General features: G+C 39.7%; 1 long non-coding RNA gene across 1 annotated transcript in view; it reads right to left on the bottom strand.

Annotated features, from left to right (window-relative positions):
- LOC106998921 (uncharacterized) overlaps positions 1-21,609 on the bottom strand; it is a 325,575-nt gene extending 303,966 nt beyond the window's left edge. The window contains exons 1-2 of the long non-coding RNA XR_001445501.3: positions 21,576-21,609; positions 16,502-16,593 (exon numbers count right to left, since the gene is read on the bottom strand). This is a non-coding gene — a long non-coding RNA (uncharacterized LOC106998921). The remainder of the gene's footprint in view (positions 1-16,501; positions 16,594-21,575) is intronic.
- Between the last annotated feature and the right edge of the window lie 1,973 nt (positions 21,610-23,582).

Here is a 23,582-nt window from a genome sequence, read left to right as displayed (position 1 = left end):
TTGTTTGGGAGGTAAGAATATTTTTTAAGAAGAACACACAAGCATAGTTTTACAAGTCTAAGCAGCATTATTAAATACCTAGACAAAACTTGTGCTCACTGCTTTTAGGATAACAATCTGGCTTTCTCTTTTCACTTAATAATGATCAGGACTACTTGTATAAAACACATACTACAGTGCTTTACATGATAGTCATAAACAACCTCTCCTAAAATGCATTTTTGCTTTTCTACCCCAGTGAACAGCTCTGTTTGAGTAAATGATCCATCCTTGGATCGTGTATGCAGAGACAAGATCAGCGTTGGATTGTTGTTTTAATAAACTGGAAGTCTGCCAACATTATCTGGGAAGAGGACGAGGACATTAATGCTAGCATGCAATCTAGCCGTGTTTGGATTTAAGACAGAATTTAATCTTCTTGCCTCCTTTCCTTCCCCTCCTCCCCCTTTCCAGTCCTTTCTTTCCTTAATACACAGTCTCTTTTCATGGAGTTAACTCAAGCTCTCTTAAACAGCATGAACTAATAAAGGATGACATTTTTAAAAGGGAAGGTATTCACAAATGTTGGAATGTGGAACATTTAAAATTCTATGGTATGGTACTTAGTTTAAGAGAGTGGTGATTAATGAGTTTATATTATCTATCAAAATGCTTCCATCATGCTGCTGATGTGACATGGGATTTATGGTAATGAAAAACCTGCAATCCATCCCCGGTATCTAAATCTATCAGCCCCACATTCATACAAAAAGCACTAAATGATATATTTGTAGCTATCTGAAAGCAAGATCATTTTTAAGATATGTACTGCCAAAAGATAACATTCTTAAAATATAGGAAGGGAAACGATTTCCTTTCCAACCTATTGCTCTAGCAAGCATCATACTACGAATATCAATCTCTTCCTGGAAAAAAAAAAAAAAATACTGAGCAGATGATGATCACATGATTAGGCTAGTCATTCTCAGTGAATTTCCTGTAATTTTCTTGGAAATCCTTTGTAATACATTTGCTAAGGGCCATACAAATTTTCATTTGGATAATTTGTAATCGTTCGTTGTGCTTTGCATCTTAGAGAAAATCCACTAGTAGCTTGACTAAAACTCACTTGGTTCCATCTGCAAATCAAAAGAATTCCAAGTAGCCCAATAGAAAGCTTCATTCATTCTCAGCAACTATTATGCACCACCCATCCCTCCGTCTTTATTAGATAGGTATTCCTATTTCTGGAAGATCTAAGACAAGATATCTCAACATAATAAAGTTAATTAGCTGTGACATGTGCTAAAGAGATTTGTGTGTGCAAATAGTGAAAATACTGAACTTTGCAACTGATTTACTTTTTTAAAACAAATTTGACCAGATCAAGTATATACTCATAAAAAGTACCAATCTCTATTATTTACACTCTGAAATGCTTTGATGAGTGGGAGAAAAGAGGGAGGAGTTATACCTAGAAGATGAAGAAATTTTTATATAAACATAGGGAATATAATCATGTGTTTTGTATGTCTTAGTGGAGGCGGTGGAAAAACCACTGTTCTTGGCATCATGAGGACCATCTCTATATTCTGACTCTGTGGGTAGTCATTTTTGTCAGGGTCATCTACATGTCAGGCATTTGGGTGCCTACATTGTAAGTTAATCCATTTCTGTATGCTTTGGAAAACAGACAAAGAGCCCTGTAGTGAAATATTTTTCTTAAGGCGGAATTTCTACTTCCAAAGAGCAGACACCAGCTTAGTGTGTTCCAGAAACAGCACAGGCTTGTATTCCTTTGCCATTTGCCCACTGATTTTGCTACTTCTGCCTTGGAGAGATGCAAGGGATAGAGAAATGCAGCCAAAGAGAAAGGAATCCCAGAGGCCAGGGAAGGCGAGTGGTAACAAGCCAGTGTGTGTACTGTGTTGTACAGGTTTGAAGGGGGTGGAGGAGTCTTGTTAAAAATCACAAAAACTGCCTGTGAAGCAAATAGATTCTCCTCCCCCTCCTCCCACTACTAACACTGCAGAAAATGCCATCTATCAAAATGCTGTTAAAAGCAGTCTCTGATGATGCTGGAAGAAAAAGGCTGTAATGACAACTGTGAGGTGGGAGGAGCCTCTTTGCTCCCAGCTGTCTGTCAGACTGGGCGTTAGAGACCCTTTCGATTAATAGGGTCGCACCAAGAACGTGACTCCCAGTGAAGAGGTTCTCTTTCTCTACCCTTCCCCCAATCCAACTTCAGATGCTCTCAGGCTTGGCCCTTGGAGTCAAAGCCACAGAAGGGGAAATGTCATTTCCTGTTGATCATGACAGTCTTGTCTTTCTTCTGGTCTCAAGATTTCTGGCATCATTGGTCTTAATCTGACCCAACCCCAAACATCATCCTCAATACTCTTGGGTAATCTAAGCTCAGGAAAGAAATGGTAAACCATTTTCAAGTTTTAAAACCATTTTTACAGCTTACACTGAGGTTAGTTTCAGTTTTGAAGTAATAGTGTAATGTCAACATGATTGTCCCCAATATGTTATCTACACCACTGGCTCTCAATATTAAAATGTAATGAATTGTTCGTTTTGTTTTTTCTAGCATGGCAAGAAAATCATGAAAATGTTACTCTCTCTTCAAAGGTAGGCCTTTTTTTTTTTTCTGTTACCAGAGAGAAGGAGAAAACAAAAACCAACACATATTATGTAATAGTGAGAAGAAAGAGAGAAATGCTTATAAGAAAACATCTTTAACTGCTTAATGTTCATAAGACAAAGAGAATGAACAAAGCAGATACACAATTTTAGCAAAAGAAAAAACACCATGAAAACATTTGTTTCTCAAGTAGTTACAAAGAATATTAACTAATCAAGCCATAGAAATACCTAGAAGGAAAAGGATTAGATTCACTCAAGTATCAACATTAGGAGGCTTCTCACTGCTCTTGCTGCCACCACATGCATTAAGAACTCTCTCAGTGGCCTGACAAAAGGAGAAAAAAAAAAAAAAAAAAAGAGTCCCAAGGTCAGTAATAACACTAAGACCAGCCACATTGGAGCCTGAGGCAAAAGGAAAAATCAGGAATACTGATGTGATTTTATTTAAAATTTTGACATTCTGTTCATTATGGGTTTTTTGCATTGCTTTTGGGTTTTCTTAAATCTTGCATTAAAATATGATTTACCTTGATCACTGAATTTTCGACACCCTCTAAATTTTGCACCCAAGGCAAATGCCTAACCAGCTTCTCTTCCTTCAACCTAGGCTCTGCCCTGCTGTCAAGGAAAAATAAAACAGAAAATGGAAGCACTAACATCACATGATTTTCTTAAACTTAGCAAGTTCAAATGGATATAAAAACTGAAGACTAGTTTTTAATTGTTGGAATCACCAACACTTATTTTCTAAAACACATGCCAAAGTTCTTAAAAACTGGAATATCTTATGTCAATTAGGTGACTTACAGTCATGGGCACATAATGTTTCAGTCAACAAGGAGGACTGCATATAAGATGATGGTGCCCCTTAGGATTATAACAAAGCTGAAAAATTCCTATGGCCTAGTGATGTGGTAGCCATTTTAACACTGTAGTGCAATACATTACTCACATGTTTGTGATGATGCTGGTATAAACAAACCCATTGTGCTGCCAGTTGTATAAAAGTATAGCACATACAATTATGCACAGTGCATGGTTTACTGTCACTGCTTTATGTATTTACTACACTATACTTTGTATTGTTTTTTTCATACTATTTATAAAAAATAAAGTCAACCAGAAAACAGCCTCAGGCTAGTTCTTCAGGAGGTATTCCAAAAGAAGGCCTTGTTAGCATAGTTATTCGTGATAACACAAATAACTCCATGAGTGTTACTGCACGTGGAGACCTGTGGGACAAGATGTGGACGTGGAGCACAGTCATATTGATGATCCCGACTCTGTGTAGGCCTAGGCTGATACGTGCATTGGTGTCCCCATTTTTAACAAAAGAGTTTAAAAAATAAAAAGTAAAAAACAAAAAAATTCAAAAGTAGAAAAAGCTTACAGAAGAATATAAAGAAAATACTTTTGTACAGCTGTACAATGTGTGTTTTGAGCTAAGCATTATTACAAAAAGCTCAACAAGTTTTTAAAAATTTAAGCGTCCATAAAGTTAAAAAATCACAGTAAGCTAAGGTGAATGTATTCTTGAAAAAAATTTTTTATAAATTTAGTGTAGCCTAATTGTACTGTGTTTATAAAATCCACACTAGTGTACAGTCATGTCCTAGGCCAGCAGTTCCCAACATTTTTGGCACCAGGGACCAATTTCCAATTTTTCCACAGAATGGGGTAGAGGTTGTGGTGGAGGGGTGGTTTCAGGATGATTCAAGCGCATTACATATACTGTGTACTTTATTGCTATTATTATTACATTGCAATTTATAATGAAATAATTATATAACTCATTATAACGTAGAATCAGTGGGAGCCCTGAGCTTGTTTTCCTACAACTAGAGGGTCCCACCTGGCGGTGATGGGAGACACTGACAGATCATCAGGCATTCGATTCTCATAAGGAGCGCACAGCCTGGATCTCTTGCATGCGCAGTTCACAATAGGGTTTGCGCTTCTAGGAGAATCTAACACTGCCACTGACCTGACGGAAGGCGGGGCTCAGGCAGTAATGTAAGCAATGGGGAGCGGCTAGAAATACAGATGAAGCTTCACTCACTCACTGGCCCATCATTTCCTGCTGTACAGCCTGGTTCCTAACAAGCCATGGACCCAGGGACTGTGGACCCCTGTACTAGGCCTTCACACTCACTCATTACTCACTCACTGACTCATCCAGATCAACTTCTTGCAATATCTGTTCATAAGTACTCTATACAGCTGAACAATTTTTTATCTTTTAGACCATATTTTTACTTTACCTTGTTTATGTTTACATGTGTTTAGATACACAAATGTCATTCCATTACAACTGCCTAGAGTGTTCAGCACAGAAACATGCTGTATAGGTTTGTAGGCTAGGAGCAAGAGACTATACCGTATAGCCTAAGTGTGTAGTACGGTGTACCATCTAGGTTTGTGTAAGTACGCTCTGGGTACACACCATGAAATTACCTAATGATGCATTTCTCAGAATGTATCCGCCATCAAGCAAGTGACGTGTGACTGTATTTTGAGATGATATCTAGAGATTTCTCTTTCCTACCTCTTACTTGTTGCTGGTAGCACTCCACCTGTTTAGTCTGTGATATTCATTGCCTCACGGAGAGGGTATATGCCCAGAAGAAAGAAGTGAATTAAGTAGCTGGATATATTGTGTAAATATGTAGCAGAGAAAGTCTGAAAAGCTATAGCATTCAATTCCAAGAGCCAAGTGATGAGAGGGGAAGAGATTTCCTCAAAGTTTTTAAAATAAGATTAAGAACCAAAACCTTAAACACTTCATAGTGTTTATACCTTAACCGACACAATGGGGAGAATGTAGGATGCCATAAGGACTTAACATTTTCCCACCTGAAATTAAATAAGAATTTAACTAGTAGAGGGTAAAAAGAAGAATTTTAGGAAATGTGATTAAAGTGCAGACATCAACAAGTACATGAGAAAGGGTCTTGTGCCTGACCCCTTAATGGATCAAAGCCTTGCACAAGAGTAGATATACTAAGGTTGCACTAGAACACCAGAAGCAAAGAGATTGTTTTATAATATACCCTTTTCCTGAATTGAGAGATTTTACACCACCAAACAAACTTCACAGTAACAACAGCTCACAGACCTCTGTGTGCAGAAATGAAACTTCCTTTATTTCTCTGTAACTAAATTGATTCAAACTTTGGAGCCTCCATTTTTATGGTGGAAAAGTTAAACTTGTCAAGGTAAACTCAGCCACATCTAACCTAAAACATGTTTTAGTTGTTATACATTTCTGTCAATTCTGCACTCAAACTCTTTTCCTCCCATTTCCCTCAGTTGTAATAATGTATTAACAGACACTTAACATAGCACTTTTACTTCACAAGTATAAATTAACTCATTTAACCTTTACATCAATCCTCTGAGCAATACAGTATTATTGTCTCTACTCCAGAGGTGTAGAAATTGCTAGAGAGATGTCAGGTTAGCAAGCGGCAGAGCTGAGATTCAAACCATGTTTTTGGCAGGGCCCCTAAGTAATGGAAAAGCTATCACTGAGGGGTGGGGTTGGTGGAAGGGCTCAAGGGAGACCTCACAGAGCTGTCTCCCCCATGCCAGTGTGGAGTTCTGAATCGCTGGAGAGAAGCTTTTAAGTAGATGGGAGTAGGCAGTCTCACAAGAGCCAAGCAGTTGAACTGACAGAGGCTATGCTATGGGACAAGATACCACAGTGGAAGCAAGAGAGAACTAGACTAAATCTGGATTTGATGCATATAGAGGCTGGGCGCCGTGGCTCACACCTATAATCCCAGCACTTTGGGAGGCCAAAGCAGGTGGAACACGAGGTCAGGAGATCGAGACCATCCCGGCTAACAGGGCGAAACCCTGTCTCTACTAAAAATACAAAAAAATTACCCAGGCGTGGTGGCAGGCGCCTGTAGTCCTAGCCACTCAGGAGGCTGAGGCAGGAGAATCGCTTGAACCCAGGAGGCGGAGGTTGCAGTGAGCAGAGATCATGCTACTGTACTCCAGCCTGGGTGACAGAGCGAGACTCCGTCTCAAAAAAAAAAAAAAGAAAAAAAGAAAACCCAAACAAACAAACAAAAAAGATTATCTAGAAGTCCCCAAGATCACAGAGACCCCAGACCCCAGAGCGCTTAGAAAGCAGAGAAGTTGCAGTTAGGCAAGGAGCACCTACTCTAGAGGCTCCTCGGTTAGAATCTCAGTTCTGCTGCTTTGGTAATTTGGGGCAAAGTGACCTCTCTATGCCTCAATTTCTTTATATACAAAGTAGAGATAAAAATATAGTCTACATATAAGATTGAATAACTGATACAAAGGGTTTAGAATATTACATGGTAGTTACAAGTACTATTTTAAGTGTTTTCTACTATATTGTTACTCCTAAGAGGAATGCAAAAAAAAAAAAAAAAAACAATATGAGAATCCCAAATTAATTTAAATTTACAACAAATGAAAATACATTTCAAGCTTAAGGTTACTGAATTTGCCTTGACGAGCATAACTTTTTCACCATTAAAAAATAAAAGACAGATTTCAAAGCTAAGTTCAGTTTAATTACAGAGAAACAACCTTACATTTCTATATAATGCATCAATTGGGAGACAATTCTTCTTGGCTTCCCCCTGTTTATACACATCTTGGGAGTAGAGCCACTGCCTGCCTTTTGTCCAGACTATATTTTCAAGGATGTCTATACAGTAAAAGGCCCTGGAAGATAGATAGAGATAGTGTTTCCCTCCAAAGAAAACAGGGCATGTTTGGTTTTGTCCAGTAAAATGAAGGTAACATCTCTCTTCAGGGCAAACCCAGGCAGGCTACCTATTATAATAGGTTCAGGTTCCCTGAACTCAAGGTTTCTCTCCTGTAACACAACCCACTGTGAGTTCAGGCATCAGTTGTATAGCCCTGTAGGAATCAGGGCTTAGGCAGCTGGGACAATCACTGATACTCTGGCTACTGCTATTGCTGTGACTAATAAACGGTTCTTTGTCTCTGACCCAAGAGTCTCATATTTTCTGCCAATATCCATGACACTGTGGCAGGATAACTTGTTAGCTTGCAAAGAGGGTAAAATTCTCAGAACTTTCACACCTTATTTAGTATATTACCCATAAACTAAATAAGCCAAAGTATTTATTTATATATCCCATTTTATTTTATTTCAATGGTTTTGGGGCAAGAAGTGGTTTTTGGTTACATGGATAAGTTCTTTAGTGGTGATTTCTGAGATTTAGGTGCACCCATCACCCAAGCAGTGTATACTATTCCCAATATGTAGTCAAAGTATTTCATCTTATGAAATATAATTTAATATAGTCATAAGAATACTCATTTTTCTACTTTTATAAGTTTTCCAGTGTTTTGTTTTGCTCTCAGGCCATTCAATATATATACTGATTTTATTATTTACACACAATATGTCTTTTCAAAAAATAAAAACACTTATCTATATTTAAGCAATAACTAAAGGTTGATGCTAGTGACCAGAGATGTCGAAATGTGGCACATTTTGAACATATCCATAGTCCAAGGACATATCCTTACCTAAGCTAAGAACACTGCAGAACACAGATTTTCAGAGTACAAATTCCATTTCTCCGTCTGCCACATTCAGATGAGATCATGGAATCAGAATAAATTATTTCAAACCTAAGTTCAAGAACACCATAAAGAAAGTAAGAACAGTAAATGATTATTTCAAAACAGTAACATCCATTATTGTATTCTCTCTGACTGAAAACACTCAGTTGGGTCACATTTTTAAGATTATTCAAAGAAATAGAAAACAGATCGGCTGATAGTTCTTCTAAAATCATACAGTGAGATCACCAAAGCAAATATAGACATATATTCACACCACCACAAACATCAAAGAATAAAGTCAGTGTTTTTCTCTGGCTCTCCCCAATCCCGACCATTCTGGAATAACACGTTTCTGCTAATCTGTCCATTTGTGAATGACTTGTAGAAACTGACATCTAAAATAACTACATGGGGGTAATTAAACTTAACCAGTCCTGGCTACTTTCTCAAATGTCATAATAAAAGGGTGAAATTATACACCAGACATAGTTGTTTTCCAAAGTGGGAAACATAAAAATTTAGGGAGATGAATTACAATGTTATGTCAGCAGTATTTTACTGAGCAGACCCACGAATGTGGTGTTGCTGACACATTTCTCCTCACGCCCTGCTGCTGGGAGTTGTCGTTCCTCCCCACATTATTCCTCCTCCACTTGCCTTACTCAGTCATTATCAAATACATTCATCTTGTTTAAATAACACAGTACTTAACCTCCATTTGATGCTGGGAATGTAGCGCTGCTGAAATTACAACCAGAAGAATATGACAGAGTGTGAGAGAAGCAGGCGGAGAGGAAAATAGAAAGAAATGTCATGTTTAAGTCTCATAATTACTAAAACTACATTAAATTCAAAGTATGACTGTATTTCTAGAAGGAAGCCAAGTTGACAGTAGCTCTTTTCACCTGGTGAAGCTGGAGATGTAGATAGCTGTTTATAGCCTGATCATTTTTCTGGGATTTTAACAGTTATATCTTAATACAGCTCACTGTCCACCCACCAATACCTAATGTCCATCTAAGCAACTTTTCCACAATCATGGAATTTGAAAGAAAATCGAGGAAGGGGACTCTTAATCGGGATGTATTTTGTACATCACCTGTGGAGTTTTCAAACCCACTTACATCAAAATTCTCTCTTTTCAAAGGTTTACAATGACTCCATGGTACCCACTGAGAATCGTTGATCGTGGTTATATTTGTTGGTTGGTTTGTAGTTGCCCAGAGGACATATGCGAAAAATTACCTCCTTTGAGGATTATTAAAAGAATATACAGAATTGGCGTGGCGGCTTATGCCTGTAATTCCAGCAATTTGGGAGGCCAAGGCAGGTGGATCTCTTGAGCCCAGGAGTTTGAGACCAGCCTGAGCAACATGGCAAAATCCCATCTCTACAAAAAAAAATAGCTGGGCATAGTGGTATGAGCCTATAGTCCCAGCTACTCAGGAGGCTGGGAGGATCATCTGAGCCTGGCAGGTTGAGCCAGCAGTGAGCCCTGATCGAGCCACTGAATCCCAGCCTGGGCAACAGAGAGAGATCTTGTGTGTGTGTGTGTGTGTGTGTGTGTGTGTGTGTGTGTGTGTGTGTGTGTGTGTGTGTGTGTGTGTGTGTGTATAATAAAATAATATAAAAGGAATTCTATCTATTGCAATCTTAGTCGTAGAGCTTTGAGGACGAGGATACACAGTGTACTTGGTGAAAAAACAGAACATAGCTCAAAATGTTTGTGGAAGGAATCTGAACTCAATTGGCCCACTTCTTTTGTTTATCTGGAATTCTTTTTTCCCAAGTGAATGTAGGGCCGTATTCTGCCATTCAGTAAGCAGCACTGCGATGAGCCAGGAATTCACACTAAGCCACTCCACAGGCCTCCCACTTCTACTCCATGTGTGACTGGCTTTGGTTTGGATCCCATTAACTAGTTTGTTTAATGCTGTTTTGATTACAAATGAAAGTAAGTTATATCTAGTTCATACCAAAAGAGGTCTTCATTGTCTGGCATCTCCCAATCTTAGTAAAGGTGGTGGTAAAGGCCTGGAGTTAACAGGAACCGGGCTCCGATGAAACAGCTTTTTCTAGGTTTCTCTTTACTATGGTTCTCTGTATGAGAAATTCTTCCTCAAGGCCGTACCCTCTCCTACCAATATCTTACATTTTCCCAGTTCTGTCAACAGAGAAAGTATTCTCTCCCCACTGTTGTAAATAAGACAACAAAATAAACAAAAAAGCCTCAAGAAAAAATTCTTATTCATTTGGCAGGATCATGTTACCAAGAACTGAGAGTATCCAGTCCAGTGAGACTTCCATGGCTGGAGAGAGGGGCAAAAAGAATTCCTTCAAACAAGGAGTAAATGCTAAGCAGGTAAGGCAATAGTTCTCTACTGCCCTGGGGGGAAAGTTTAATTTCATTAAATACAATGAGGCAGTAGCTGTAGTATCTGTGCAAGAAAGAGCACCCCTGGGCTATGTTACTTAATATGGCAGCTGTAGATGGGGCAGCTACCTGAGACTTATGGACTCATGGTGCACCCTGTCCAGTTCTTAAGCCAAATTCCCTTCATTCTACAGATAGGGAGATAGAGCCGAGAGAAATATAAGGTAATCTACACACCTGAATCTTGCAAATAACAGTAATAAATCCAATTGCCCCCTACACACATTGTAGGGTGAACTGACGCTCCTCCCAACACATACATACAGGATTTAGGGAGGTATGACTTGAGGTGAGGTCTAACAATGCCAGTGAAGAACTTTCTCCAGAGGTTTCTTAGGTGAGCACTACTTTACAAAGTTAAGTCCTCGTGACATTTCAGTGTGTTTGAAGCAAACCATTGAAGAGAAAAGCAGCCAGAACCCTAAATGGATGCCCCTACTATTCCACCCTCCATCCTCACCCCACTTCAAAACCCGGGAACCCGCCCATTCTCTGCCTACTTCCCTGAGGGCAGAGTGACTAGTTCAAGCACCCTGGCTGACTCCCTTTCTTTCAAACATTGAAGAACTTATATATTTATCCAGAGTTCTAAATTTATAGCCCTAGATGGGCAGTCATGTTACTCCCTTTATGTCTATGTAAGTGAAATCAGTTTACTAGAATGTAACTTTGAATTGGAAAGACAGTTTTCTCTTAATGTGTGGAAATGGAAACCTTGAGCTAAGTTTCTTCAATTCTGAAAAAATGAAAATAATCTCTTCTGGGCAATAGCGGATCAAATTCAGGGCTGACCTATCCCCAGGCCCATCTTCCTTTCTCCTCTGGGCCTCTAATTTCCATTGTCTAGTTTGCATGCCATTCTGTGTCCCATCAGCTTCTGTGCAGGTGTAGGTTGCCCACTTGGACATAGATGTGAAATTCTCTCAACCTGGTATTCATTAAACTCTGTTGTTCACATACAACCACAGGCCTCCTCCAGCCTGTTGGTCCTCTCAGCACTTTTAAGCCTCCACTGGGACTCAGCAGCTTGCACCCACCTTCTCTGCACTGCTCTGGGTTCACAGTGAGACTGTCCTTGGGACTCCCTAAGTGCCTGCCTTAGTCATTGCTACTGTCATAATACCGGCTGTTCCAGTACCAGATTGGCCTTGAGGATAGCTCAGAGCTGAGGCACCAAGTCTGCAGCTCTCAAGTTCTACCAAATGTATCTAGGTGTTTCCTTCTCTCTCTCTGTCTCTGTCTTTACTTCTCTCTCTCCATGCTCACAGCTCTCCGGGATTTGGTGTCTGCTCTCTCAAGCTACAAAGTTTGGGAATCCTAAACACTCTGTCTCAAGCACCTGCTCTTTCACATACGAAACACTTTATTTTCCTGACTATGAGCTCTAAATTATCTGATCAACATTGGAGGGTGCTAATAGTGAACCAACTCATTATTTTTAGAAGTGACAAATAAGGTATATAAAGAATCAGCATTGATCTTGCCTTCCTCTATGGTGTGAACCACAATAACCAAATGATAAGTGGATGGAGAAAACATGATTGTTATAAAAAACATTCCAGCTTATACATGAAGAAGAAACGTTAGAATTACAATTTCTATAGTGGTTTGCAACCTCCATAACAAAGGACATGAACAGCCACAAACACCAAAAAGAGAGAAAACCAGACAGTATGGTATGTGCCTATTGTTGGAAAAACCCACCACTTCCTATATTATTGTCAGAACTAACTGAAAGAGTAAATGAATGAATCCGATCAATCTCTACAGTCAATTTATGAAAATGCAAAGCATAGCGTAATACATGTACCTACTCTTCAAGGATATGATCAGAAAAACCTGGATGGGAAAACTACAGGACAAACGAACTTGTTTCTTCAACAAATAAATTGCAAAGAAAAAAGAGAAATGGAGGGGACATCTATAGAATAAAAGATATTTAAAAGATATACCTGCTAATCTTATTGTTCAGGTCATGTTTGGATCCAGGATTTGGGAAAAAAAAAAAAAAGGTGTAAAAAGGACATGACATTTACAAGAAAATATTTGATCTGATGTTGATGTTTTTGTTGTTGCTATACTGGGGGTGTGATGATGATTACTTTGTATTTGCATTAAAGAGAAAGAGTCCTTGTCTTTTAGAGATGTATACTAAAATACAGTTGTCCCTGGAGAATTCGTTCCAAGACACCCACAGATACCAAAATCTACAAATGCTCAAATTCCTGATATAAAATAGTGTAGTATTTGCATATAACTTACTCACATCCTCCTGCATACATTGAGTCATCTCTCGATTATTTATATCTAATACAATGTAAATGCTCTGTAAATAGTTTTATTGTTTAGGGAATGACAAAAAAATCTGCACACGTTCAGTATAAATGCAACCATCTTTAACAAAAAACATGAATCTGTGTTTGGTTGAATCCACAGATGTGGAACTGATGGATATGGAGGGCCGACCATATTTAAAAGGTAAAACTACTTGATATCTGGGATATGCTTCAAAATAATAAGGGTCTAAATGCAATGTAATATCTTGGATTGAATTCTAGAAAAGAGAAAGAATTTTAGGGGTAAAACTGGTGCAATAGGAATAAAGTCTAGATTTAATTAATAGTTTCATATCAATACCAATGTATTCATTCTGACAAACGACCACGGTATTGTAAGACAGGGAGACACAGGTAAAGAGTATGTGAAAATTGTCCTATCTTTGCAACTTTTCCATAAATCTAAAACTATTCCAAAACATAAAATTTATTTTAAAAGCAATGAGAAAGGAGAAGTGGATGCAGGTATAGATGGAACAGGATTAACCAAGGACCAATGGTTGTTGAAACTGGATGGCCACTATACAGGATTTCTATACAACTCCACCTACTCTCAAGTGAGTTGTAAATTCTCCATAATAAAGTCACATAAGTCAAAAACATTATAATCTTTTCTATAGACTATTAAGAGCCTATACACAAACCTTTGGAAGTCAGTAATTTGACACCTTGCTCTCTGTATCATTCCTGCCATCACGGCAGTGGTGCTTAAACAGTGGGGCAAAGGGCAGGAGCAGAAAGAAATGGAAAACAGCAGCGTTAAATATCATCCAGCGACATCACTTGCTTCTTTTCTTTTGTTATTAGACCTCAAATTATTTCTTCCTTTATATTTTAAAATCTTTTTCACCTCTATTTTTATCGCATTTTAGATCTCTTCTAGCACCACGTGCCCATCTATGCATCACTTGGTGTAAGTTCCCCACTGCAATATAACAAACAACCATAGTGCATTAAGCAAGTGAGAAGCATTTTTCCCAACACACAGAATAAGTCTGGAGGTCAGCAGGCCAGGACTGTCACAGCAGCTTCATGGAGTTTTGGATGACTCAAGCTCCTACCTGTCCTCCACTCTTAGATTCCTAAGAATGGCAACCTGGTCACCACACTTACAAGATAGCTTCTAGAGCACGAGCTACCACACCCATATTCCAGGCAGCAAGAAGGGAGGTCAGTCCCCTTCTCCTTAAGGAAATCTCCTAAAAGTCCTGTATATTTCTGCTAACCTTTTACTGACTAAAACATACCCACACAGTCACTCATGGCTACAAAGTGGAAACATAGAAAATGATCTTTTAATTATACTCTGGCTGTCCTCTACAAAAACAGAGTCCTATTACTGAAAAAGGAGAACAAAGTGGATGTTGGGTAGGGAATTAGCAGCCTCTGCCACAATCAGTCGTGGGAAAAATCTGAACATGCAGTGGCAGAGGAGTCCAACCATGACTTATGCCCAAATTAATTATCCGGCTAGTGCAATCAGCAAAGATCTGGAAGTATCTGTCATCCCACATACGCTGCTGGCTGGTTTATGTTGATTGGTTTGACTGAAAGTTAAAACTAGAAAACTGCCTGTTCATTCACCCTTCACAGCAAGATATCATCTATCTACATCAGAAGCCAATATATGTGCATTTGTGTCAGCATCATGTATAGTACCAGATATGCCTGCTGTGACTATAATGTCCTTTAAACCTAAAATGGAATCATTATAGATTCCTCCTGGCAGCCCTCTTGAGTCTCTGGGAGACCTTCTGGCCTCCTGGCCAGTCTCCAGAGAGATTCCTGTCTGTCTGCCCGGGAGGAGACACATTCTGGGCTGCCTGCCCACATTCTAACCTGCTGCTCACACGGGTTAGAGAGCTGTGTCTATTTGGGTCAGTCCTTCCGAGTGATTATTCTGTTGCCTTTAGGTAAGTTCACTTGAATGTCCCACACATACCAACTGTGCACACCACATGTCTGAATGCCAGTTGCCCAGTAAAATCAATGAAGTATGTTGGAAAAAGCATCTGAAATCTGAGACTGAGAATCAAGCCGGAGCTCTTTTTGGCCCTGGCAGCGAACGCTTAGAAAATTCTCTTAGGCTGTCTAAGTCTCAGTTTCCTCATAGGCCAAACAGAGATATTGCTACCACCTCTACTTTCCTTGCAAGTGTATTGTGAAGCTCAGTTACAAGGAGATATTACATGTCACAGTGTTATGCTTTACACCAAAAAAGGTTAGTATTATTGTTAATCTAGTGAAAATGTGAGTCATCGGAAAAAGAAGAGAAGAACAAGAAACAATAAGGTAGCTCAAGCTCATCTGACCAGGCTCAATACAAGGAAATAGTAACTAGTGCCAAATCTGCAGGATATAAAGAATGAGACAAAAGGGTCAGTGAAATTATGTCTGCCTCAGAAATGATAGATTTTAAATGACTTGTGTCAGGAAGTAAACTTACAACATTCTTCGAGCCACCATTTCCATTTACTATCAGCCATTCTTCCCATGGAACACCAGTTCAAAGAGGAAACCTATTGTTAAACACTCTGTTCTCTTCCAACTCAAAGGGTGAACTATGTTTTCTTTCTTTTAACTAAGTCACCTTTAAAATTCAGCAAGATTCCTATCTCAGCAGCAAAGACCCAAACTCTCACATAAAATTTTCCTGCTCAATACCATCAGCTAGGGTCCATTTCCAGTCATGAATACAAGCCTTTGGGCACAAGTATGTAAGTAGTTACACAAACATAAATTCATTTGGGGAGATAGGTGACTTCTGTAGGTGTGAATGTACATGTATATATAATTCTATATATTGGAGCCTCTAGAAGGTTTATAGTTTTATAGCGACATTAACAAGAAGAAATTTTAAATCCTTTAGTTTTTGTCAAAAGAAGGAGCTTTAGTTTATGTAACATAAAATTAGAATTGCTTTTACTTGCTACCAGTTTAACATCAACATTTTTACCCAGAGTTAGACCCAAAGCTAAACTGCTGGGATTTGACATAACAAAACTGCTGTCCATATGTGAACCAAAAATCACCTGGGATCTATCAGCCAGTTAAGACTTTTTGCTCAGATCCAACTTTAGAGGGTGACTTCTGTCAAGAGCTAAGGAAGAACACAATTCATTATGACTGCAGAACTCAGAGAAGTCAAGAAGCAGATTCACTGGCCATTTGTAAACTTTTCCTGTGACCCACAGCTAGAGCAAAGTACCTCTTAATTGTGAATAAAGTTTCCTGATAAAAGTTTCTCACTCCTTTCTTAAATCTGGAACGCCCCTTGCTTGGAAAACACCCACATACACATAACAAAAAGGAATTCATTCCAGATGTCCAAGAGGCCTTGCATGCCAGGGTCTGGTTTTCAAGGTAGCAAATGGAAACTTTGGCAGGTGGTCACAGTGGTATTTTGTTCCTCTCAAACTTGCTGCCATCAAACCACACTGTAAAACTCACCTGGTTTACATTTGTATAATTTTTGCCTAACAAAGGGAGGAAAAGAAGACGAGAGAATTCGCTGAATACTCACCAGATCACAAGGCTTAAACACAGGTATAGGTAAATTCATCAGTAAGAGTTTTATCAGTGCTGACTGTGTTCCCAGAACTGTTCTGTTCCAAGCTGTGTGGAGGAAACAAAAGTAGGAAACACTGTCCTAAGTCTTGAGAATTTAAAATGACTTCCTAGTGACAAGGTTAATGAGAACGAAAGTGCCACGGTGCTCCCGTAGTACCCTGCATAAAGCATCACTGCACGTACTACTCGCTATAATGAACAGTTTGTGTGACTGATGTCATCCACCATGTCCAGCCCCCAACAAGAAGCATGGCATATCTGTCATAGTAAACACAGACCCCAAAGCATATTCGATAAATGCTAACTCAGTGAATGTAGGAAACAATAGTAGAAAAAATTAAAGAGATGTGAGAGCCGTGGGGATTCAAAATGCAGTCAAACATGAGCCCATTATGTTTCTGGGAATTATCAAGTGTTAATACTTTTTATTCTGCTAATAAGGCATCCCTTCATATTCCTAAGAATCAATTTGAATTGTTCTGCCCTCAATCATACTATACACTGAGAAACAAGAGCTACTATGCTAGAAAATATAACCTTTAGTCTGGAAGTCCATTGTTAAAAAGCAGGTATTATCTCACTGCAGAAGAAAGGAAGAAGAGGTATTAAGAGTGATGATGTTGATTTCATTGCTGTGTTTTGGTGACAGCATATTCCCAAGGGGAAAGGCACGCTTGCTGGCCAGGGGGGAGGGGAAAAAGCGCTCAAACTTAGGTGAAGGCAGGAGATTCATTTTTTTTAATGTAAATTAAGTCTTATTCTTTACAAAGCAGTTCAGATAAAACATCTGCTTACTAGATTGTAAACAGGGTTGAGGGTCCTAGACCTTCACTGTGACCAAATTATTCAGCATTCTCAGTGTAAAACACCGTTTATAAGAGAACTTCAATAAATATCATATGAAGGGTAGTTGTATGGTGAAATAAGCTTAGGAAACACTAATTACCATATTTCCCTCTTTAGATTTGCAATGTACCTTTATATTGTAAAGAAAATTGTGTTAGTTTACCCACTCGGGGTTTTCCCAAAATTATTTGCCTATGAGCTCATTATTCACAAAGTAGATTAGAAAACACCATTCTGGGAGACTTGTGTTGACTGCTGTCTAACTTTTCTTTCAGAGCTAAATTCTATATCATGTTGGGCCAACATTCTATCACTTTTTAGAAGTCATAGCTAAAACTTGGGAACATATTATTGCTCCTAAAGAACACGAGAAGAACTGAGATCTGAAGACTGAAGCTCAGCAAGAGCCCATCCTGAAGACCAAGGATGAGAAACAGCCCTTGGTATCACAGCCTAAAATTAAAATATTCTTGGGGAAAAAACTGAATTTGAATCTGATCAAGCCTTGCTAGATCTTACCACCATTTACAGGGGTGACACCGTGGAATGCAATCAACAAAATCTCAACTTGAGAAACTCTAGAGAATGCATAACCTGCTGCCTTCAAAAAATGAATTAAAAAAAACAAAACAAAGCATAAAGGGAGGTGTTATCTGTAGATTAAGATACTGAAGAGGCACATCAACCTGGTGGTGTTTGAGGTTTTTTTGTTTTTTGTTTTTTTTTGTTGTTTTTTGTTTGTTTTTGAGACAGTCTCACTCTGTCACCCAAGCTGGAGTGCAGTGGCGCAATCTCGGCTCACCGTAACCACCGCCTCCCAGGCTCAAGTGGTTCTCCTGCCTCAGTATCCCAAATAGCTGGGATTACAGGTGCATGCCACCATTCCCTGCTAATTTTTATTTTTATTTTTTTTTTTTGTATTTTTAGTAGAGACAAGGTTTCACCATGTTGGCCAGCCTGGTCTCAAATTCCTGACCTCAGGTGATCCACCTGCCTTGGCCTCCCAAAGTGCTGGGATTAGAGGCGTGAGCCACCGCACCTGGCCAGTGTTTGAGTTTTGTTTGGATTCTAATTTGAGCAAATTAACTATGAAAAAATATTTATGAGACAATCAGGAATCTTTGAACACTTTCAGGATATTTGATGATATTAAAGAATTACTGTTAATTTTTTTAGATGTGATAGTATTCTGGTTGTAATTTTGTAAAATACATAAGAAATACTTTCTGAAATATTTTCGTATGAATAATATGTTATCTAGGATTTGTTTCAAAATAATCCTGGGGAGGGGGATATCAATAAAAATAGACTTGTCATAGTATGATGAGGTGGATACACTGAGAGCTTAGTACACTATTCTCTCCAATTTTGTATTTTTTCAAATTAAAAGTTTTCCAAAAGCAGTTGGAAGAAAAAAAGAGGGCAAATAAATTACAAACCAGATGAATACACTGTTTGAAAAGCCACAAGAGCAAGGAATTGTGAGACATGACACAGGGACAGAAAACACCATGGATACAACAGAGAAGTTAAGGAGTGTGAAAACCAAGAAAAGAAAAGAAATTTCAGTGGAGTTTTAAGAGTAAAACAGATTATGAAGCGTTCAAAGCATGATGTCTGGTGAAGAAATGTACATAGCTATACCCTCTCATTTGAGGAAGACGGTTATGAAAAAAGATGGTGGTTGGAGGTCAAGTGAAGGTTTGGCAAGATGTGTAATGCTATGGACTGCATTGCGTTCCCTCTAAATTAATGTGTTGAAGCCCTAAACCTCCTCCATGTGATTGCATTGGAGAAAGCGACTTTAAGGAGGTGATTAAAGTGAAATGAGGTATAAGAATGGAGCCCTAATCCAACAGACCTGTGGCCTTATAAGAAAAGAGAAACTAGAGATTTCTCTCTGTCACGTACACAGAGGAAAGGCCATGTGAGGACATAGCAAGAAGGTGGCCATCTACAAGCCAGGAAGAGGGTTCCCACTAGAATGGGACCATCCTGACACTTTGATCTTGGACTTCCAGCCTCAGCCTCCAGAACTGTGAAAAAAAAAAAGCTACCCAGTCTATGGTATTTTGCTATGGCAGCCCAAGTTGACTAATGCAGGTAAAACATGCACATTTACCTCATTAGCCTTTCTCGCTACTTTGCTAAGCATTTATCAGGTACTTTTTTTATTATGTTGAAATTCGACATGGGAAAATACATGTCACTGAGTGGTATTGTTGTTGTGTGTTCCTTTAGGCCAAGGTCGGTCAGGTGCAGCCACAAGAGAAGACACAGGAGAAGCTCCAGGAAACAAGATGTGTGATACTTGCAGGTCCTGGAGAGCCAGTTACTGCATGCTGAGAGGGGGCTATATGGGAGGAGTGCCAAAGAAGTGGGCTCAGCCAAGCACTGGGGAGAGCCGAGAGAGAGTGAGGACCTGTGGTCAGGTGCCTTCACTGGCGGTCAGGGTGGAGTACACAAGAAAAGGGATTTCACTGGTGCATTTGAATGTTACTAAGTCATGGTTGAGGGAGGGCAGTGACGGGAAACTTGTGAGAGGGACCAGCCTTATCACATCAGTGTGCCTGGACACCTGGAGAAGGTGCTCACAGCTAAACAAGAGGCAGCAGGAAACCAAATAGGAAGTTTAAAAATTTTTTAATTTCACAATACAGCTATAAAGATTCAGGAATTGTTCCTCTTAAAGTTTGTTTTCATAACATGCTCTTTTCACTGTGTTCACGTTTTACATCTTTGAAGGAGAAAACACCAGCTTTCAGCTTTAATCATAAGCAGAAAGCTTAGATAAACCATGTAAATCCAGGTTGGGCATGGTGGTTCATGCCCATAATCCCAGCACTTTGGGAGGCCGAGGCAGGTGGATCACGTGAGGTCAGGAGATCGACATCAGCCTGGCTAACTTGTGAAACCCCATCTCTACTAAAAATACAAAAATTAGCCAGGCATGGTGGCAGGAGCCTGTAATCCCGGCTGAGGCAGGAGAATTGCTTGAACCTGGGAGGCAGAGATTGTAGTGAGCTGAGATGGCGCCATTGCACTCCAGCCTGGGTGACGGAGCGAGACTCCGTCAAAAAAAAAAAAAAAAAGAAAGCCAAATTTTTCTCCCTTATTACTTTCCAAAGCACATAGGCTCACTTAATTCAGCTATTAAAAATTTATGCATTCAAGATCTCCCAGTTTTTCTGACCAAATTGATGCTCTTAAATTTTCCTTATTCTGATTGTCAAGGGTTCCCAACACCACTCTCGTGTTCAGTGATTCACTAGGGTTCACGGGACTCAGCATATAGTCACAGCTACAATTTATTACAGCAAAACGAGGCAAGGCAAAATTAACAAGGGAAAAAGGAGCATTGGGTGAGGCCCAGAGGAAACCAGGCACAAGCTTCTAAGGGTCCGCTCTCAATGGATTCTCACAGAACACACTAAATTCCTTCAGCAATGAGTTGCAACAACACATGTGAAATGTTGTCTACGAGGGAAGCTTATTAGAGACTCAGTGTCCAAGGCTTTTGCTGGAGGCTGGTCACTTAGGCACTCTCTGCCTAGCACTTGCCAAAATGCCGTACTCCAAGAAGAAAAGCAGGTGTTTGGCATAAGCCAGTCGCACAGTTCAGGCACAGTGAGCCACTCCTCACTTAGGCGACTGTGGAAACCTTCCTGAAATTTAAGATTTCAGATGCCAGCCTGGTGCCAATCTTACAAGCAGGCCTTTCTAAGAGAGCTGTCTCAGGCCTGCCATGTTAACATATCTCTGCACACTCGTGAAAATCTGCTGTCATTCAGGACTATTCAGGGTCTTCACCCACTGTGACCTCTTTGTAGCCTTTAATGCTGTGACCACATCCTTTCTGAATTTTATACCTTTCATGATTTTTATACCATGCTATACCATGAAACTATTTCTTCCCTTTTGTGTCAGAAAAGGGGATTATGAGAGCAGTCCCATGGTTAGGGACTGAGGGAGGTGGGTGACCCCAAACTGTAACTCTTTCCCCTTTCCCTCAGTGAATCTGAAATCAAATACAACCACACATCCCCAAAATGGAAACCCTTCAGAAGACCAATCCTTCTGGTCTCTATTTGGAATCTGTATCCTCTCATCCCCACATCTCTGTTCCTGCCCCTTGTAGCATATCTCCAACCCAGGCTAAAGTGGCATTTGCCCCAACTCACCCTGGCTTCTTTAGAAGGCTGTACCGCACTTCTAATCTTCATGTTTGTCACTTGGCTAGAGGAACGTTATGGAGAGAAGCTTTGCCACACTACGTTCTGTCCGTTCTATTGCCCCGGGATTTCACATTCACGTACTTTCAATTCTCAAAGCAATCATGGCCTCATTGGCCTCTCTCCCTTCATCACTTCCATCCTACTAATACCCAACATAGAAATATCCCTAACCACAGCTGTGACTTTTGACGACTCCACAACTTAAAACTGTAAGTGTTGCCTGTTGCCTATTTCCTAATGAACTGAATTACCTAACGAATAAAACTCTCGGCCTGGTATTAAGATCGTCCATGACTTAGCCACACTCTCTTTTTCTAGTCCCATCTTCCTCTACTGCTATTCCCATATTCATTTCTAGGTGAATAAGGAAGCTATTTAATAATGGTTCTCTAGATAATTTAGTGAAAATAGATCAATGGGCTGGTTTTTTTTTTCTGGTTTTTTTTGTTGTTGTTGTTGTTTTTTAATGTACCTTTTCTCTCCAGGCTACATTAATTAAGAATAAGATCAAGAACTCATTTGTAATGATCAGCTGGAGCCAGGCTGTCTCTCACCTTGCCAGCACACTGGAATCACCTGGGGACCATTACAAAATGCCAGTGCCTAGATCCCGCTCCTTGGTTTTCTGATTCAGTCGATCTAGGATGTGGCCTGGGCATTAGAGTTTTTAGAAGCTCCCTAGTGTTTCTATAATGCACAACCAGGGCTGAGAAACACTGACACAGAAAATCTGTCTTTGCCTGTGTTGTGTCCAAAACGGACTATGGGACTATTACAACAGAGTCCGTCCATGTTCTTTTCATATCTCTGTTCCTCATTTAAAGCCACTGTGCTCCCCTCAGTCTCCACTTCTCCTCTTTGACACCCAACCCCCAATGCCTCTTTCTTGAGAAGACTTCCCCGATCTCCAGTGAACAGCATTCTCACCACCTCTGAAATGTAGGACCATCTTGCTCATGCCCCTCCCCTTCTGATGCTGCTCATCTGTCGTGTTTCTCACGTTATTCTGGTATTCTTGTATTGCTGCGGCCCTTCTTTCCTCGGTGCCTTTCCAAGTACCTTTCTCATGGTTTGATTTAGAATAAAATTTTGTGTTAGGATGTTAAATGAAAATTTGAAAAATCAAAACGTGATTTTTAATTGTTACAATGGTTGTGTAATGCTTTTAACAAGAGATTCACCCAGCAAGTCAGGTAGATATATTCTGATCTTCCCAAGTCATGAATTGTGCCGAGAGCAAACACCCCTAATCATTTTTAGATCTGAATCAACTCTGGGCACCTTTACTTTACTTCTCACTGACAACTACTCGCTTTTCAGGCTTAGGCTACCAAATCCAAAGTTGCATATTCAGGATTCCAAAACAAAAGAAAACCAAAATAGCCCCCTTTTGCCATGCTGTGTCCTGCTATAAACTAGGCTGGGTTTGCATCCAAATGTGAGGAAAAAACAAGGAGATGAGAATTGACATGCATCATTAGTTGGTAGTAGTTTGGTTTTCTTTTCTTGATTGCTTCAGGGCTGACAGCTCACCTGCATTTTAAAACAGGCACCTGCTAATTCAGCTTTCCAACCTTTAATCTCACCCTTTCACCCACAGCATTTTAATTACCCCACAATTAATATACTCCTGGTTTAACCCACATGGAAGAGTGGGATGGGAGGAGGCTGAGGAGAGAGACTGGCTTAATGGTAATTTATAGTCCAGATAGCCCTCTTTTTTTGTCCCTGGGTGGAAGTCTCTAATCTTGATTCATTCTAATAAGAGGCCTGAAAACACTGTCACCACCATCCCCAACACAAACACACACACGCACACACAAATGCTAATAAATGAGACATCATCGCCTTGAACAGAATCATCATTTCTCACTTCCATTCAAAATCTGTGCCTCTGACCCATTCTCCCTCAACCTCACTGCCTGATAGGAAGTGAGATAGGAAGCCCATCTC

The sequence above is a fragment of the Macaca mulatta genome, chromosome 6, assembly GCF_049350105.2.
Source record: "Macaca mulatta isolate MMU2019108-1 chromosome 6, T2T-MMU8v2.0, whole genome shotgun sequence".
Classification (NCBI taxonomy): domain Eukaryota; kingdom Metazoa; phylum Chordata; class Mammalia; order Primates; family Cercopithecidae; genus Macaca; species Macaca mulatta.
The sequence above is the reverse complement of the archived record's forward strand: the minus strand, read 5'-3'. Positions and strand labels throughout refer to the sequence as shown.